We start from the raw sequence: 5627 nt of genomic DNA, 5'->3' as shown, positions 1-5627 counted from the left end.
GGATGCCTTTGTCCATATTAGGGATTTCCTGCACGTCATAAGTTATTATATATTACTTCTACTAGGCCATTTTGGACTTTCTGCATGACGGCGCCCTCCGGCTTCGAGTATGAATTAAACATGCACTGCATGAGAGTGTTTAGCGCTCCGTAATGTTCACATCGTCTCGTTTTGGATATTAATAAATCGTCCGGTCATACATAGACTATCTTGTTTCTTCGCCCATGTACACATCCAAAGCACGCACACAGAAAAGGTGATTTCAAATGCATCTGATTGACAGATAAATCATGGGTGATCTATCAGCCAGATGCACGTAAAAATGCATGTGCTCTTATTGCAATGTTGTTGTTAATGTTGAGGTTATTTTAGCTTTGTACATTTAGTTTAACTGCACTGTTAAAGAGGGCGATTTTTATCATTCAACTGAACTGTGTGCATGTATTTTAGACACTTACATTGTTCTTGCTCCATCCATGCAATAATTCTATCAACCGAATTTTCTATTTACTTACTGCTGTGTGCTCTGGTAATATCAACATTATGACCCATTTCATCAGCTGACAAAATTACAATTTAAAATCAAAGCATAGCTCACATTCGCTAAAATACTGAAACGCTAATGATGCTGATTCAAAACGACAACGCCGGTGATTGACAGTCAAAGCAAAGCGCGGTTTGAACGCCCCGCCCCCCAGCTGAACTGGAAGTTTTGATTGGTTTTGCACCCGAGTCAGACCTGTCTGTTATTTGCAGAAGCGCAGGGCTCCACCCCAGAAGGTTGAAAAGTGCCCGTCAAACGCCGGCTCGCTCTGTTTCTCCATCGGCGCTCCTTTTTCTATTTTTTTTTTTTTTTTGTACTTTGTACTTTTGGTGAAAAATAAATGTAGCGAAGTTGAATACTTTAGTATTATTTTACTCAAGTAAAATACCACAAGTAGTACCACAAGTACCACAATTTAATTATACTCAAGAAAGTAGAAAAAATTAAAAAATGTACTCAAGTAGCTACTGTAACGGAAGTATTTGTAATTAGTTACTTTCCACCTCTGGCTGAAATAAATAATTGTAATTAATCTCATGCTTTATGATCAGTTCAGAAAGCAGGGTAAAACAGCAACATCACAAAATTCAGTTGTCAAGTTAAAATATTTACTGCTTAAAGGGATAGTTCACACAAAAATGAAATACTGTCATCATTTACTCACGCTCAAGTTATTCCAAACCTATATGAATTATCTTCTTCTGTATTTTTTTTCCATACTATGGAATGTGAATTAAGTAACTGTTAACTAGAAGAAGCAACTGTATGGTTACCCACATTCTTCAAAATATCTTCATTTGTGTTCAACAGAAGAAACTCATATAGGTTTGGAACATGAGGGCGAGGAAATGGTAACAGTATTTTCATTTTTGGCCAAACTATTCCTTTAATTACTGTTAAACATATTCATTTCTTAAGTTAAGAAGTTAACTTTGTTAAATATTTTTTCCCCTCAAATTTTCCACACAGGCACCCAAGCAGCACCCCTGTGGACCCTGCATCACACTTGAGTTACACAGCTACACAAGTCATGAAAAGATTTATTTATTTTTCATACTGTAGTCTGGTACAATTCTCCTCTGCTGTGAGCTATTTTGATGAAACACCATCTAAACACAGAACCCTATGTCTGATGGTGTGTGAATTTTAACGAAACAGGTCTCAAAATACTATGGTGGATTTAAGTGTAGTTTTCTCCACTTTTTTGCAAAAAAAAAAAAAAAATTTTTCACAAGCTGTGTAAAGTAGCGATAAGATCACTCATTATTTTGTTTATTGTTTCTATTTCTGAAATTACTTGGATTATTTGCATTGTGTTTAATGTGGTTTGAATTGTTCACACAAATATGTATTTTCACATCTTACAATCAGAACTACTGATGTTATAGATCAGAGCAAAGACATGCCTCCCACTAGGCCAGGAAATCTCATTGATGTGTTCACGGGGATTACTAAAAAAAGTGACCTCCAAAAAAATCGAATCAACAGCTTCCTAGCCAAATGGAAACGAATAGAGAAGGAGACTTATGGGACTTGTGATTGTTATGAGCATTTGTTTGAGTCTTGATCTTGTGTTCTCACTGATAAACCGCCATCTGCCACAAAGTCAGAGACAGAGGGAGAGCGAGTGAGAGCAAAAGATCAGAGAGAGAGAGGGAGGTAGCTTATCCAGTCCCCAGGGGGACTTCTCAAACCCATTCTCACCTCCTGAGGAGCAGATGGGGGAGGAAGAGGGACAGTTTTGGATGAACTGGAACACACTGATGTCTAGGAGGAGCTGTTGAAGACACTGCAGAGGATAATTGGGAACCACGAATGATATTCTGTGATATTTTATCTATTTAAGGAGAAGCTAATGAAAAAGAGAGAATGTGCTCTCTGTATATAAAAATATGTGGTGGGTGTGTGTGTGTTCTTTAATTGTCTGGTAGGTGAGAGTAAATAGGTCATGAAATTCTGTGCGCACATTTTATCGTCTGACCTATTTTTGTGGGTAATTTGTTCATTACTCATTTACAAATCAAAGCATTGAATCAAAACTACATTATCCTGCTTCTCGATTTCTTTCCACACTGATTAACAGGAAGAATAATTATTCCATTATTATAAGATGAAATATGTACAATAACAATTCCGCCTAGCGTATGATTCCATAGTAAAGAGTTCCTTTCACTGGCACACTCTTTAGGTATAGTTCACCCCAAAATGAAAATCTTGTCATCATGTACTCTCCATCAAGTCATTCCAAATCTGTATGACTTTTTTCTTCTTCTATGGAACAGAATATATTTTGAGAAATTCCTCAAAGTGTTTTAAGTGTTACAGTGGAAGCCAATGGTAACCAAAACAGGATTTCTTCAAAATATCTTATTTTATGTTCCACAGAAAGTAATACAGGTTTTCAATGACATGAAGGCAAGTAAATGTTGACAGGATTTTTACTTTTGTGTGAACTATCCTTTTAATAGCGTCATTACACAGGGATCAAGAACTTTCTGTCACAATATCACTCAAACATGGAGTATCTTTTGCTTTGATTAAAATTTCACAGTTGCTGTTCATAATATTGGGGTTAGGTTAGGTCAGCTGTTTAGCACTTGTGAGTGATCTGAGTTAGTCAAGGAAATCCCTCTTTTACTACCAGCATTATATCTCTTTTTAAAGGTGATATCATCACATTGATAAATGTAAGATATATTACTTTGAAGAGAGAATTCATCTCTCATCTCTCCTGTACATGTGCTGTTGCTAAGAGACCAGCAGTCTGGCACATACCACCTCATGCATCCCCCGTGTGCATTTGTTTCACACCCCCTTCCAGGAGAGAGGGAACTGTACCTTCCTTTCGTGCAACACACAGAATCTCATCTTACCATCAAGTCATGCCATTCAATTCTCAAACACATTCTCTGACATGCATGTATACTAAAACAGTGATGTCATTTTCTGAAATTCAAAACAACAGCAAAAGAATCACTACACTCAGACAATGAGGAATAAAATGGAAATTTCACAGCAAAATGAAGAATTATCATACTTTGTAGATATATTTGTTAGCTTCTTTCTATATGTTTGCTCATTAAGTGGTTCTGCTCAAGATGCTGTGATGACATCACCTTATTCAGTAGGCCACGGTAAGCCTTAAAAAGGAAAAATGAAAATAGGCTCATTTTCCAACTCCCCTAGAGTTAAACAGTTGAGTTTTACCGTTTTCTAATCCATTCAGCCGATCTCCGGGTCAGGCGCTGCGTAATATCATTGCGCCTGCTGCACCCATGGTACGGCCAGACCCGAGATCGGCTGAATGGATTCGAAAAACTCAACTGTTTAACTCTAGAGGAGTTGGAAAATGAGCCTGTTTTCAAAAATAGTGGAGTGTTGCTTTAAGTGATGTCAACGTAATTTAAAAATGTCATTTTCTTCAATTTCCTCATAACTAAGCCTATTTGCACCCAGTGTGAAATACGATTCTCCTCTGCTGTGAGCTATTTTGATGAAACACAATCTAAACAGAACCTAAACACAGAACCCTATGTCTGATGGTGTGTGAATTTTAACGAAACATGTCTCAAAATACTATGGTGGATTTAAGTGTAGTTTTCTCCACTTTTTTCCAAAAAATATTTTTTTCACAAGCTGTGTAAGTAGTGATAAGATCACTCATTATTTCAAATATGTGAACTGTGTATTGGAGCATATTTTTGTTGACTACATGTCAGATCAAACTAAGATGATCTTGCTGGGAAAATAGCAACCAGTTCACAGGGTGTCATCAAAAGGATAGGCATCAGTGTCAGTAAGGTTTTATTTTTTAAACACAAGAAAATGGATGTAATAATGGTGAATAAATGTCAAATGCTCTCTGATGGAAAGAGCAAATCCAGATATCGCACCCACTTTCAAATTTCACATCACACCACAATTGTTCAATTTACTGTCTTGTCTGAATATATAGAAATAATTAAAGTTGGTGATTTCTGAAATAAAATTATGCTTTAGAAATCCTTGCCTAGTGAAATCCATTATTGTACAAAACCCACATATATCAAAAGAAACAGGTTGAGTAGTTTGTGGTAAGATATGTACCTTCTATGATGCTCTTCCAGGTGACACAGATATGGTTGACTGTTGGTTAGCTCATGTCTTCTTCTGTCTTGAAAATACAGATACAAGACATGGAAGCAAAAGATTCCAGATCCTGCTGGATGATCTCTAGTTTAGAGGAGGCTGTGAGGGCAAAGGTCAGCATAGATCAGTTATACTGATGTAAAGTGATGACTAAGGATATAAATCACAGCTAGAATACAATACACTGTAGACAATGCTCTAAAGAACATAAAGTGTCATACTGTACTAGGCCCACGTGGAATCTGTGCCCACAGATTTCTGTAAAATGCAAAAGCTCCACTTAAGGAGAAGGCTATCAATTTTCAAGGGCTGGGTGATAAAATGATAACGATAATTATCACGCTCTAATTTTCCTTGATAAAACGATAACAAGAGTTCGATAAATGTTCGATACAATGTTTATGCGCCAAAAGCTGAACTAAACAGCTCTACTCATTTGAAGCTCGCCACACAGAGCATTTATCCGCTCGGCTCAAAGTTCAAATGGCAGCGCAGCGCGAGGTCACTAGAACAGATGCGTTAAAGGGTTAGTTCACCCAAAAATGAAAATTAGCCCACAAATTACTCACCCTCAACTCATCCTAGGTGTAAGTGACTGTTGTTTTGTTTTGATCTCTCCCCTGCGCTTCCGCGTGCGTCACTTCTGAGCAGCGCATGCGCAAAGCTGACCTCATACGTCATTCGCCCGGAGCTGCTTCCTTGTAGGACTGTTGGCGCAAGCTACATTAAGGTGATTATTATGTTTTGAATATGGATATTTTTCTTACAAAAACACATCGATTCGCTACAGGAGGCATTTGTTCACCCCCCAGAGCCGTGTGAGACACTTTTTTTATGGATGGGCGCTTTTTATTTAACTTCTTTTGGACTGATGCATGCAACTCCCGCTGAGTGGCATTAAACAGCTTGAAAGATCAAAGATAATTTTTAATATAACTCCGACTGGATTCGTCTG

Source organism: Sinocyclocheilus rhinocerous, unplaced genomic scaffold, assembly GCF_001515625.1.
Source record: "Sinocyclocheilus rhinocerous isolate Xijiao unplaced genomic scaffold, SAMN03320098_v1.1 scaffold1255, whole genome shotgun sequence".
NCBI lineage: Eukaryota > Metazoa > Chordata > Actinopteri > Cypriniformes > Cyprinidae > Sinocyclocheilus > Sinocyclocheilus rhinocerous.
The sequence above is the reverse complement of the archived record's forward strand: the minus strand, read 5'-3'. Positions refer to the sequence as shown.